The sequence below is a fragment of the Sus scrofa genome, chromosome 8, assembly GCF_054392235.1.
Source record: "Sus scrofa isolate SSC_HxYL_T2T_F1_AM1 chromosome 8, Sscrofa_HxYL_maternal_Yorkshire_Landrace_v2.0, whole genome shotgun sequence".
NCBI classification, from domain to species: Eukaryota; Metazoa; Chordata; class Mammalia; order Artiodactyla; family Suidae; genus Sus; species Sus scrofa.
In genome coordinates, this window is record NC_139390.1 from 70,403,634 (window position 1) to 70,419,308 (window position 15,675).

Consider the following 15,675-nt stretch of genomic DNA (forward strand, 5'->3'; position numbering starts at 1 on the left):
GGGTTCACAGGAAATTGTAATAAAAAGAAAGTTACTGTGTACCCTGGACCCAGTGTTCTGCAAGGCTGTCATCTTGCAAAACTGTGGCACAATATCACAATCAATATATTGCCATTGAGACATTTCTTATTTTTTTCAGTTTTTCTTATACTCATTTGTATATGCATAAATGCATTTATTTCCATACAATTTTATTACATGCATAAGGTATCCACCAGCACAGTGACAATGAAGAATAATTCCATCACCATAAACATCCCTGTTGTCACCCATTTAAAACTGTATCCTCTGCTTTCCCTCCCACCAACCTCCCTAACCCTTGAGAACAACTAATTTGTTCTTCATTTCTGTAGTTTTATCTTTTCAAAAGGGAATCATATAGTGTATAACTCGTTAACTGCCTCTTTTAAATTCCTAGGTGGAGATTTCTAGAGCTCCCTGTCTGCAATATATAAGAGACAACAGAAAACCCAGGAGAATGACCACTCTGTCTCCCTCAAGTCTAAGATCCCTAGGTAGTTCGCCTTCTTTTCTTTCCACCTTTCAGGGTCTTTCTGTATTTGGTTGCTGTGTTATGCACAGAATGTTTCAGCTGGAGGGCCTGGGAGGAATGGAGCTATTCCATACTTGCCAGAATCCCAAACTCCTTTTATCAGTTTCTAAAAATTATAAAGAGAGATTTAGGGTCCATAAAATATCATATTCTAGTTATTTAATTTGCTTTCTTGATTATGAAATATTGGTTTCCATTATTAAAGTACTTCATAGGGTGGATAACTTTCAATCATAGGCATAAAATTTAAAGGCAAAGAATATTAGTTTTATCTTATTTCACTCCATTTCTTGGGTGGTTATTTGTCATCCAGGAAAAAAATATTACTTTTCTATTAAATTATTAAAATATTTTATTATTAATTGTACTTTATAAGATTTCACAAATTTTTTCATATATTATTTTAATAAAATAATAGAATTATAATACTTTAACATATATATGTTAGATATATATAACATATAGATATCTGTATGTTAGTTATCTCACTAAGGATACAGTTTGAATTGTCCTCACACTGCATTGCCATAAAAACAAAGCCACTTAGTTTTTTATAACTCAGTAGAAACAAAAATGCAATACATTTTCCAGAGTTCGAATGAGGTAACTGCTCAGGATCTTTAGCAAACTATTAATTGGCAAGAGTGAAGTAATCAAAATATTATAGGGTAGATACTACCCTAGGGAAAGTTCATGGCCCAAATTTTGCCTGACCATGCACTTTCAAATTTTGAGCAGTTTGGACTCCACCTCTAAGTGTCCATGTTTAATTGTGTCTGGAATTAATTCTACAACAGTGGAAAAAAAGTCATGGTGCATGTGTCAATTCAAATAAAATTAGTCTCTGTGGTTTGTTTTTCTAAGTTTTGTTTTCTGATAGGAATGAGAAAGTCCCCAGGAAAATAGTCAACAGATGGCTTTATCTACAAGTTTGTTTGTTTTTCTGCCAACAATCAAAACAATGTAGCTAGAGTATGCTAACAAGATCAAGAGGAAATGTTTCAAATGAAAATGGATGTATATTTGTTTTGAGAATAGCTGGAACTATTCTTTGTTAAGCTAGCACTTCATCCGTGCCATCCTAAATCTCTAAGGCCCATGAAAAAGCAATCACTATTTGAATAACATTGTCTACTGGAGATTTTATTTAAAAAATATATTACACAATATTATAATATGTAATATAATAATATTGAATAATATGCACATGATGTATAATATACAATACACATATAGTTTAACATTATAGATGGATTAAATATATGTCATATACAACAATACATATGTATTTACATATATTGTGTGTTAATCCTAAAACATGGGGTTAATCTGACTATAATTTATAGTTGGGCTGTCCATATCCAAGGTTCCTCTGCATTGCAAATTCAACCAATAACCATCTATGTAGTACTGTAGTGTTTATTATAGAAGAATGTCTGTGCATAAATGGACACATACAGTCCAAACCCATGTTGTTCAAGGATCAACTGAATAATATTGTTTAAAAGAAATACTGGTTTCCTTTAAGTAGATTTTCTTCTTTTTCCATGAGATGGATTATATAAATTTTATTCTATTTAATTTTTAAGTTAACTTAATGTACTTGTTCATCAAGAGAAAATAAGCAATTTTCCAATATTGTGAGTTTTGTAATAGATGGTCAATAGTTTTATTGAAGATGTAAAACTTTTCTAGCATTGTATTTCTCTTTTGTTGTTGTCTTTTTTAGGGCCATATCTGCAGCATATGAATGTTCCCAGACTAGGAGTCTAATTGGAGTTGCAGCTGCTGGCCTACACCACACCTACAGCAATGCCAGATCCTTAACCTACTGAATGAGGCCAGGGATCGAACCCACATGCTCATGGATACTAGTCAGGTTCGTTACTGCTGAGCCACCAAGGAACTCCCTAGCATTGTATTTCTTGTTGTATGTGCTATGGTAAAAGTTAATAGAACTTACACCCTAAAACAAATTAACAAGACTAATAAGAGCCATTGTAGATAACTTAGCATACATCTCAGACTCTGCTCTCACCTCCCTTGATGTGGAAGCACTTCCTCTCAGTTGCTGGTATTGTTGGCAGCTGGATGTTCTTTGGAAAAATTGTCCTCGAATGGAAGAATTATCTCACTCAGATCTCCCTATGCAGGGAGAGTTCATCAAAAATTGCTGGTTAATCAGGGTATTAAAATCTGACCCTTTAGATTCAATGCAGGCAACTTTACAAAGCCATCCCAGACTTCTTACACATTACCCTCCACTTCAGTCATTTCTCAGTGCTCTATGGTGCCTTGGAGAAGGTGTAATTCTACGGATCCTGATGGGCCTGTGCAGCAAGGTCAAGCTCCAGATTGGGAGGAAGTGGGATCTTAGAACATGATATGGAAAGTTAAGGCCTAAAATAAATTTCCATGGTATGGAAAGATAAAGCCTAAAATGGGAGGAAAGATTAGGCCTAAAATACTTATTCAACTTTCTGAGCCTGCAGAAATTGTCCACACCTCCCTGTAAAGGCTAATGCTTCTCACTTAATTAAAGACATTGCGATGACTCTGCCTTGAAAAATAGCAACACTCCAACCTTAAAGATCTTCTTCCTTACTCCTCTTGCTCACAATAATTAAGACAGAAGTCAGAACATAGTTGAGCCAGAAATATTGAGACGTGGTTAATACTTACTGGCTAGAATCAGGATAATATTTATGAAACTTAATCTTGAGGTTCTAGATTAAGGGTACTGAAAAATAATATTGGATTATTTTAAGTTGGAAAGTCACACTATGGATAAGAAAATGGAGGATGTATTGACATGAGAGCACTTTGCTGGTAAGGCATCTGGATGATGGTTCCAATATCGTTCTTGGAAGCTTAACAAAAGAGATGAACCACAATAATTTAGATATAATTAAGGTGTAAATGACAGAGATACTTTGACTAAATAGACATTTTCTTTGTCTTTTTAGTCTGTACCTATGGCATATGGAAGTTCCCAAGCTAGGGGTCTAATCAGAGCTGCAGTTGCCAGCGTATACCACAGCCACAGAAACTCAGGATCCAAGCCATGTCTGCAACCTATACCAGAGCTCATGGCTATGCCAGATCCTTAACCAACTGAGTGAGGCCAGGGATCAGAACCCACATCCTCATGGATACTAGTCAGGTTTTTTACCGCTGAGTCAAAATGGGAGTTCCCAGAAGCTGAGTTTTAAGCACCATTTGTAGGCTGGGTTTGGCAGAAGGTACATAGACTTGCATTTACCATGGCTGGTCAAGCTACACTCAGTACTGTTCAGTTGGGCTCCTCTTAACCTAGATGGGGAACTGTTCATCTTAACTGGAATCAATATATATTCCAACTATGGATTTTTATATCCTGCCCATAGGGTGACCATCAACATTATTATCCAAGGGCTAAGTGTATGTTTGATCTTAAGGAACATTGTATCATACTCAAGGTCTCATTTAGTAGGAAAATGTGTGTCATTTAGCAAATGACAATAAGATCCTTTGTTTTTTGTCTTTTTAGGGCCAAACTTGCAGCATGTGGAAGTTCTCAGGCTAGGGGTCAAATCAGAACTGTAACTGCTGGCCTACACCACAGCCACAGCAATGCCAGATCTGAGCTGTGTCTGCAACCTACACCAAAGCTCATGGCAATGCTGGATCCTTAACTGACTGAGTAAGGGCCAGGGATCAAAACCACAACCTCATGGCTACCAGTAGGGATTGTTACCCACTTAGCCATGATGGGAATTCCAAGGATCCTTTGGTTTTATTACATACTACACTGCTGAGAAAACTAGCAGTCTAATAGAATAAGAGCAAACATTTGAAAATGTGTTGAGGAACCTGCCTGGAGATATTAGCCTATGTGGATGATATACTATTCTTAAAGATATAGTAAGACCCCCAAATTAATTATCACAAAAAATTATCACTGTATGTGTTGTGTCTGGGAACAAAGGTCTAGAAATAGGAATGGCCCTATTTATTATCATTCTCAATGGTTCCCTTTGAGAAATTGTACTTCCTGTTTCTGTTCCTCCACTGCTCAGGGAGAAGATTTCCCCTGGGGGCATAACAACAAGAATCCCATTAAACTTCAAGTTTAGATATTCCTTGGATACATTGGGCTTATTGTGTTGAAGAGAGCCGTGGGCATTCCGGCAGGGTAACAACTTGATGATTATCAAGTTGAGGTAGATCTGGTCTTAGACAATAGCATAGGGAAGAATTTGTTTGACATCTAAATGATTCATATAAACATCTTTGGTATTTCCTTACACAGTTTGCATGAGAAAAGGAAACAGTATGGTGACTAAGGGGTCAAACTGCTTAGAACTGAGAATCTCTGTAACCCTAATATATAAACCACCAGACCAGCAGAGGAGATGGCTGTAGGTGAGGGGAATCTATAATGAGTTGTAGAGGAAGGAAATAGCATGGAACAATTGTGGTTTTAAGACCAGCCATGATGGCATAAAGTTCATTCACACATCTTATAAGTTCTGCTGTTGAAGAGACCCATCAGAATCCTGGATTAACCATCCAACTCTTATGTTACAAAACAATTTAGATCTATGTTGGTACCTGGCAGTTGTCAGCTGAATCCCTTATAGAGAATTGACTTAATTAATGTCAGTCTAATCCCCGGGAACTATTCACACCCAATGACTGTTTAGCATATATAAAGACATGGTCCCTTTGCTATATTGTGGGATAATTCTGTAGGACCACAGTTTCCCACTTGACTGTGACCACTGTTTTAACGTAGTTCAAATTTTTCCCTAATAATTTGCATCATAGTTCAAATTCCCTAATCCTACTTCATTCACTTCACAGTATTCAAAGAGTTTTCCATTAAATATCCTGTTTATAAGCCTTTTTCTTAGAAACTCCACATGTATGTGGTGTGTTGAATTATGTCCCTCCAAAAGATGTGGTCTTCAATACATTAATTTTTGACAGTTGTGAATGCAACAGTATTTGGAAATAGGTTCTTTACAGCTGTAATTAGTTAAGGGAAGGTTATACTTTTCTTTTTTTTTTTTTTTACATTTTAGGGCCATACCTGCAGCATATGGAGATTCCCAGGCTAGGGGTCGAATCAGAGCTGTAGTTGGCAGCCTACAACACAGCCACAGAAATTCCAGGTCTGAGCTGCATCTGTGATCTACACCACAGCTCATGGCAACACTAAATACTTTTACTGAGCAAGGCCAGATATCTTACATGTGTCCTCATGGATGCAGAGCCATGACAGGAACTCCAGAAAAGGTTATACTTTATTAAGGTGAGCTACAAATCCAGTGCCTGTGATACTTAGAGACAGAGACACAAAGGAGAAGACCATGTGACAACAGAGGCAGCTATTGGAGTGATACAGCTACAAACCAAAGAATACCTCCAGCTCTAGAAGCTTGAAGAGTGAAGGAAAGATATCTTTCTAGAATTTTCAGAGGGAACATGGTCCTGCCAACACCTTGGTTTGATATTCTAGCCTCCAGGATATCTGGAGAGGAGCTTTCCATTGTACCAAGCCACTCAGTTTTTGGTAATTTTCTTACTTTAACCTTAGGAAACTAATAAACCCCCTCAAAATCCAAAGGCAAGGAATGGATCCAAATTTTGCTGATATTTTAAGAAACTGATGAAGTTAATCAAATAATCTTTCTGAAGAAGTTAGAACTTAAACTCTCAGAAGACCAAACGGAGAAATAATGTGAGATTTCAGAAGTTAAGAAAAGTAAGTTAGAATATACAAGAAAAATGCTGATCAAGAATTATTACCAACAAATGTTTACTCAAAATTAACTCTTTTGGAGACTGAACTAATCTTTTTTTGTGTGTGAGTATAGTTTTCTTTAATTCTTTTTTTTAATTAAAGTATTGTTGGCTTACAATGTTGTGCCAATTTCTGCTAAACAGCTTAGCGACCTAGTCATACATGTATATACATTCTTAATGTGATAGATTTGTTTGTCATCTTAAGTGGGCCACAGAATGCACAAATAGCCAGTTAAGCATTATTTCTGGGCTTGTCTGATGAGTTGGCTTTTTTTTTAAGGGATTAGCATTTAATTGGTGAATTTAAAATACAGATGCTCTCCTCCATGTGGTTGGGCATCAGCCAATCCTTTGAGAGGCTGAACCAAACAAGAAGGCCAAGGAAAAATAAAAAACAAAAACAAAACAAAAAAATAAGAAGGCCAAGGAAACCTGAATTCACTCTCTGCCTGATTATTTGGACTGTGGCATCAACCTCCTGCTGTCCTTGGTTATCCTAGTTCTCAGGCTGCAGACCTGGGCTTAATCTACATCATCAGCAAACTGACCCTCAGATCTTCAAACTTGGACCACTTACTCCAGCTTGCAGAAGACAAATCATGGGGCCTCTTGGCATCCATAATCATGTGAGCCAATACCTTATAATACATCTTTACATATAATAAGCCTGTGTATATACCCTATCAGTTCTGTTTCTCCTTGGAACTCTAATCCACTAAAGCCAGGCATAGGAAAATATAGTGTTTGGGGCTCTTAAGATTATTTTTAATTTCAGAAAACTGAGATCGTGGAAAGAAGAAGGTTATAAGAATATATTTGCAGTGATGTTCTGAGAGAATTTTAAAGACTATGAACAAAAAGCAACTTGATCCTTGAAGTATAGTTTTGTGTATAATACTGATGGAAGTGAAATAAAATAAGGAGAAACAATATTCAGCTCAAAGCATATGATATGTTTTGATAGAGTTATCATGGTGGAAATAAAGTGTCTTTGTTCCTTGATATCCTTCCCTAAATGTATTAATACAGTTAAATAGCATTTTTGAAACATTGAAGTATCACTCCTTTACTTTTGGTATATTAGATAAATCCACTTCTGCCATGTAGCTGAAGGGATAATCTATACCAATCATATTTTAGAGCTTTCCTCTTCAAAAGGGTAGTGCAAGAAGCAGAGACTTGTATAGTGTTGTCTCCATGAAAGGGCAATCTAATTTAAGTTTATTTTAGATTTACTCAGTCTCCTCTGAATAGACTATAGAGGCTATACATCTCAGTGTTCTCTCTCCCAGATATTCATGAACATTGTCATTTGTGTCCTTCAGGGTCCTGCTCTGGATACAGCCCTATGTCCTGGGCACTTTTGTAATCATATTCTACAACCTCAGTTTTTGGAAAGATAACTTCCACCTTCCATGAGCGATCTTATCCTCAAGAGTCATCTCTCAAAAGGGTTATAATTCAAAACAAAAGCATATATGAGCTAGTACCATCTTTTGGGCATCTTAACTTTGAGTTTTAATTGCATAATATAAAATCTATCTGAAATACTCAAACATTAGAAACTGCAGTTTTAGAATGTGGGAGATTCTTGGAATGCACGGTAAAAGAAAATGTGACTGTTTTTTTCCTTACAGTAGAGGAAGGTGAATGACCATGTATAAGTAATAGATATTTGTTGAGGTAGAGGACGAGAATTGAGGTAATTTTCTTAAAATAGGGTACACAGTGTGTAAGTAAGGCAGAGATGGATATTTGACTAATTTTTTTATGACAGCACTTACTTTATCGGTAGCGAATATAATAGAATTGGAGAAATGGGTTCAGGGCCTTTTTTTAAATTGAGATATATTGACACATAACATTAGTTTTAGGTATACAACAATTACTTTCTATTTTTATATACCACAAAATATTCACCAGAATACATATAGTCAATATTCAGTCACCACAAAGTTACAAAATATGTTTTCTTGTGATGAGAACTTTTAAGATTTACCTCTTTCAGCAACTTGCAAATATGCAACAGAGTATTATTAACTACATCCATCATGCTCTGCATTACATCCTCTGATTAATTTTATAACTGGAATGTTGTACCTTTTGACCACCTTCACCAATTTTGTCTGTCCCTAAACCCTGCTTCTGGTAAACAATATTCTGTTCCCTGTATCTGTGACCTCTACTGTTGTTTTTTAAAAAACAATTTTAGATTCTACATATGAGATCATATGGTATTTGTCTTTGTCTGACTTATTTCACTTAGCATAAGTCCCTCAAACGGTATCCATGTTGTCACAGATGGCAATATTTCCTCCATGTTCATGGTTGAATATACATCACATTTTCTTTATCCACTCACCATCACTGAATGCTTAGGTTGCTTCATGTCTTTTTATCATAAATAGCAATGTGGCCATGAACATGTGGGTTTATATATCTTTTTGGAGTTAGTGTTTTCATTTTCATCAGACAAATACCCAGAAATAGAATTACGGGATCATACAGTGGTTCTATTTTTAGTTTTCTGAGACCCTCCATACTGTTTACCATAGCGACTGTACAAGTTCACATTCCCACTAACAGTACAAGGGTTCCCATTTTCTACATTCCCCACAATACTTGTTATTTCTTCTTTCTGATAATAGCCATTTTAAAAGGTGTGAGATGATATCTCATTGTGGGTTTGATTTACATTTCCCTGATGATTGGTGATGTTGAGCACTTTTTCATCTGTATGTCATCTTTGGAAAAAGTCTGTTCAGATCCCCTGCCTAATTTTAATGGAATTGTTTGTTTCTTTGCTGTTGAGTTGTATAAATTCTTTGTATAATTTTTTTTTTGTCTTTTTTTTGCTATTTCTTGGGCCGCTCCCGTGGCATATGGAGGTTCCCAGACTAGGGGTCTAATCGGAGCTGTAGCCACCCGCCTACGCAAGAGCCACAGCAACGCGGGATCTGAGCTGTGTCTGCAGCCTACACCACAGCTCACGGCAACGCTGGATCGTTAACCCAATGAGCAAGGGCAGGGACCGAACCTGCAACCTCCTGGTTCCTAGTCGGATTCGTTAACCACTGCGCCACGACGGGAACTCCCTCTTTGTATAAATTTTATATTAACCCCTCATCAGATATATGATTTGCCAGGTAAGTATCTTTTGCATTATCCTATAATATCTCTCTGTAGACTTGAAAGGTGATTGAATGTTTTGGGTAATCAGTATGTTCTGACATTTTTGAGAAATGTATAATGTTATATGTATAATGTATAATCATTATTTTAAATAATGAATATTTCAGTAATGTCTTAACATTAACTATACACAAAAAGTAGAATGTTTAAAACATAATGTGTGATAAACTCATAAATTAGTGAAATACTCCAATATCGTCTTCTTGTTTGTCTGATAGATATAAGTGTTTTATACATATAGGGAGGAGCACATTTGTAGATTGGTGGCAAGAAGCCAGGTATAAGATGGCAGAGATTCAGAAGTTGTTTAACTTCTATCCTTCCCCTGAAGGTACCTGGAGATTTCCTGAAATAATCTCACTGTCAGTCTCTTCCTCTTGGCCAACAATGAGTTTCACTCAGTGTGCAATCCCCTGGGAGGAGAAGAAAGCAGAGCTTGACAATGATTAACTACGTAGAACTCTATATGGAACAACTGGACAGAGGTGTGTATGATATATATTTATGATCTGTTTAAAAGATGAATGATTAAAAATGGAAAGGAAGTAAAGCATAGTAAAAACCATCTTAAAACTAGCTGCAGAGGATAAACTGGCATCAGATAGTTAAGTCCATTAAAAAATGCTAAAAAAAAAAAGAGTGATCAATGGAAAAGACATATATATGAATGAAGTATAGGCTTTTCTGTTATCAATTCTCTCTGGGAAATGCGAAATGATTTTCTAACTGTAAAAGATATCTGGAGCTTATTTCCTTTCCTTCATTGAAATATCAGCCACCAGTAGATTTTTCTTTTCTTCATGCATTTTATGAGACACTGAAACAAAAGGACATTATACATTATATATGTGTTTATATGCATATACACATTTATGTAAAATTTATATTCATTTATATATACATTTTATATATTTATACATTTAAATTGTTCTTAGTATATGCTAATGACAAAATATCCCTTAACAAAAGATATAGGTAAGATATTTTATTAGAAAACATGTTCTAAAGAATTTATAGTTAAAAGTATATTTTTATTATCAGTACAATGGACTGATAATAAATGCATCTAGCCTGAAGAGTGATTCTTAGATGTTCTTTAAAACATGCAGATAAAGAAAAAGCAAGTGAAGTTATGGGAACAGTATTATTTTGGAGATACTGAAAAGTAGTTAGATAAATAGACATATCCTAAAAAAGTGGACATAAATAGACATGTTTTAAATAAGGCATATTTGTAAGGAAACATTTTTAAATGTAGAACGGGAAAACAGATCACATAGATACTTTCTCAAGAACCCATGATTTTTTTCCTAATGTTTACCTTTCTTCTCTTCCTCAGGCGTTAGGTACCTTATATGGACCACATGTGGGTGTGGTGAATCTTTTGCAAAAGTAATGCAAATCAGAATGCAACTTCTCCAGAAATCCTCTGAGGGGACCAGTCAGGTTTCTTCTGCACGTATATGGAAATACCTCTTAGAGAGTAGAAGAAAATAGGAAGAAGGCAAGATCTTGCATGTAACATTTGCTAAAATCTCATTAGATAGACTTCAAGTTTTCAGTTTTCTCAGAAGGGGCCATTATTCATTTCAAGTCCAAATATATTGCCCAAAATTATAAAATTTTCTGGCACTTTTTATTTAAAAATTCAGATGTCTAGCTGTCATAACCAGACACCTCTGTATATTCCTGAGATTCCAAATACTTTTAAGCATATACATACTGATCACTTTCTTGGATTTAACATATTTTAAACATCACTGCAAGAAAGAAGGCCTTTATTCCTGTTTCAGAAATTTCATAACCATGTAACATTGTGACTCATCAATTTTGACATATAAAAAAAGTTTTCTTTTAATATGATTTATCAAATACCCAGAGTGGGTAGGTTATTTACTAACCTTGAGTTTTATTCCTGTGGTCCAAGTAATATTAATCAAGTTGCACTTGATGTGCTTTTTGTTCACTTTTTATAAAGTCTGATTTAGCAGACTCTGATGAACAAATACTGTTTACTAGAAAATGGGAAAGTTTGTTCAGGGAAAATCTAGGAATCAAATTATTTATAAGTATAATTTTCATAATTTATCAATAATCGGTAGAGCCTCAAAAATATTAGCTATTAATGGACCACTGAAATGAAAGCAGACTTATGTGGAGCACATTACTTTGGAGAGGTTGAGGCCTCAAATTTTAATTGAATGTAAATAGTGCATTTAATATGCAAGGCACTGTCATTTGCACAATCTCCACAAAGATAAAAAGAAGTCTCTGTATAGGAAGTAGCACATTAAAAAGCTGTGTATAGCCTAGTTATGTCAGTAAACCAGCATTATGTGTGTTAGCAGACCACCTTAGTGGATGAGATATATTATAATCATGATGTTTATCATACGTGATTACTGAACACAAGTGGTATTATATGGCACTGACAAGCATGGATCTGTAGTTCTAGATTTATGTCCTTTTAGGTTCCTCAGCAAAGCTTGTTATGTATAAACCAGGAGAAGCAGATGGACTGCTCTCCAGAGTACAATAGAACCATGTAGGATTTTACAGAGAACATTTCCCCTAGCAAAACCATGAAAATACAGACATCTAGAGAAAAATCCCACAATTGACCAGAAAGAACTACTGGTCACGATTAAAATCTAATTGATATATATCAATTCTGACAAGCAGGATGCTTATGAAAAAGAGAAGAAAAAAAAAAAAAACTTGTTTAAAGCTTGGTGTAAAAAATAAATAAAAATTGGCTGGCTGTACTGAATAAAAATTGAAAGCACAAACTCTAAAGCCACTTTTCAGTAGGTATGTAGTTCACTTCCCTTCCGTTTCCGCCTCTAAGACATGGAAACAATAACTATACTGCCCAAAGGGTTGCCTTGAGGTTTAAAGGTGATAAGGATTAAGTAATAACCTTCATGCAATTGCTGTCTATAATTTTTATCTTTATCCTATTGATGAGGAAAAATCTCAGTTTAACAGCCTTGCCCAACATTACCCTGTTAATAAGAGTGAAAGCTAGTAAGTATCTTAGTTACCTGCTTCTGTATAACAAATCACCCTAACACTTAGTGACATAAAACAAGAACAGTATATTATCATGATTCTCTTAACTGACAGGTGGTTCTTTTTCTAGTTTGAGATAGGCTTACTTTGCAACTGCATTTCCCTGGTAAGTCAGCTGAGTGCTAGGCTCAGACAAGAGGGTTTTCTTCCTAATATTTTTATTCATGTTTTCCTCAGTGTTTCAAGATTCAAGTTACAAGTCTACAAAGACAGGACACTTCTGTTGACTCACATTTGCTGATGTCACATTGACCAAGTCACAAAGGTAAGCCCATAGTCACTGTGGGAGAGGACTACTCAAGGTATATGACACTGAAAGGTATGATTTATTGAAGGCCATAAAGGAAACAATTATCTCCATCTGTGGATTTGAAAATCCTTTTGATTTTATGTGTTCTTTTATATATCAACTTCAGATAAGAAAATTTCTAAAATGTATATTTATCATTTATAAATATTGTTAAAATGAAGAACTTCAGTGTATTTGTATTCCATGTATTCCATGCACATGCACATGCTGGGATGTTTTTGTGAGGAATAGTGATGAAAATTCTTGAAGTTGACTGATTCAGTGATATTCAATTTAATTGCAAAGACCTTAATAATGTTCCAAAAGTTTTTGGCAAACCAAATAATAAGAAAAATAAAACTATTAAAGTGGGAATTTATTCAGAACACAGGTACATGAATGTTGAACTTGCCTGTGCTGCTAACCTGCTGATTCATTGCCTACTGATGGGTATTAGGTAACAATGAATGTGTAAGGCAATAAATGTTAGGTATCATACTGAGTATTCTGCTCATCTGGAAATGCAGTTATGAAAATATATGTATTTTTAGTAAAATATGTCTGATAAATCATGTACATCTGTCTCAAGTGAATTCACTTTTGTGTAATATACCTTCATCCATACCATATTGTTTGCTTAAAGTTTTAGTTCCCTCCTCTCTAAAATGAAGATAATAATACGTGTAATACCACTTTTTGCTATTTTTAGGATTGGAATAAATGTACATCAAGAATCCATCACAATGCTTGGCATGTAATGGCATTCAATGAAGCCAGCAATTACTCCTCCTTTGTTTTGCTGCTCCTCACCCCTCTCATTTTCCCTCTTTCTTCCTTCCACTCTTCCTGCCTCCCTCCAAAATTTTATCTCTAGTGTCTTTTGCTGTGTGCCATTTTAAATATTTCTGTAGTAAAACATAACAATATTTGCCTTTATGGCTTCTGGGTTACAGTGTGCTTAGTAAGTTTACAATCATAAATGATCTTTTTTCAGTTTTTCATATTTTCTTCCAATTGTGAAAGTCTGTATATTTTAAGTCCACCATGAATTTTTATGCATATGATTGGGCATGTTTGTTGTAAAGTCAGTGTATATTTTTGGTTATATGAATATGTAGCCAATTATCATATAATCACTAATTTAATGTCATCTTTATCACATGCTACTTTACCACTTATGCATGCTTTTCTGTCCTAACAATCTGCACCATTTAATGCATTTACGTATTATTATACCAAAAGCACATTTTTAGTTTTTGGAACTTTACTGCATTATAACCTCTGGTCAGGTATGTTTACTTTGATTAACTCAAAGTGCTTATTTTTAAAAATTTTCTTGGATATTCTTGTGTATTTTGTTTTACATAGGAAGTTTAAAGATTTAAAAAATTTTTACTTCTTCTCTATTGATTTTCTCAACTTCCAGAATTGTTTTTACCTTCTAGAATTTGAATTAGATAAATGTTAGATTTGTTCTCGCCTCAATTTTGTGTAACTTTTATAATTGTGTTTTTCTTCTGTTTTATACTTTGTGTTTTATGTTTGGGTTATTTCCTTAATTATATTTTTTATATCCTATACCTTCTAGGGTTATTTATAGTAATGAGCTAACATTTGGTAAATGCCTTATGATCTGTTTTTGTTTTGTAGATAGGATCATCTGTGTCATATTTTAAACTCCACATATAAGTGATATCATATGGTATTTATCTTTCTCTTTCTGTCTTACTTCACTTAGCATGATAATCTCTAGTTCCATCCATGTTGCTGCAAATGGAATTATTTTGTCTTTTTTATGGCTGAGTAGTCTTCTATTGTATATATGTAAAACTTCTTAATCCTTTCATCTGTGGATGGATATTTATGTTGTTTCCATATCTTGGCTATTGTGAATAGTGCTGCAGTGAACATAGGGGTGCATGTTTCTTTCTCACTGAAAGTTTTGTCTGGATATATGCCCAGGAGTAGGATTGCTAGATCATATGGTAGCTCTATATTTAGTTTCCTAAGGTACCTCCATACTGTTTTCCATAGTGGTTGTACCAATTTACATTTCTACCAACAGGGAAAGAGGGTTCCCTTTTCTCCACACCCTCTCTAGCATTTGCTGTTTGTTGATTTGTTAATGATGGCCCCTCTAACTGGTTTTGATTTGCATTTCTCTAATAATTAGTGATGTTCAGCATTTTTTCATGTGCCACTGGCCATATGTATGTCTTGTTTTGAGCTATGTCTATTTTGGTCTTCTGCCCATTTTTCGATTGGGTTATTTGTTTTTTGTTGTTGTTGTTGAGTTGTATGTGTTGTTTATATAATTTGGAGATTGTCTTTGTTGGTTGCATCATTTCCAAAGATTTTCTCCCATTCTGTGGGTTGTCTTGTCATTTTTTTAATGGTTTCTTTGCTGTAGAAAAGCTTTTAATTTAATTAGTTCCCTTGGTTTATTTTTGTCTTTATTGTTGTTATTCTAGGAGGTCAATTAAACAAGATGTTGCTGTGATTTAATGCAAAGAGCATTCTGCCTGTGTTTTCCTCTAGGAGTCTTAACAGTATCTGGCTTTGCACTTATGTCTCTACTCCATTTTGAGTTTATTTTTGTGTATAGTGTTAGAGAATGCTCTAATTTCATTCTTTTACATGCAGTTGTCCGGTATTTCTAGCATCAATTATTAAAAAGACTCTCTTCCCTCCACTGTTATGTTCTTGCCTCCTTTTTCATATATTACTTGACCATAGGTACTTGGGTTTATTTCTGGCCTTACTATCCTGTTCCATTGAT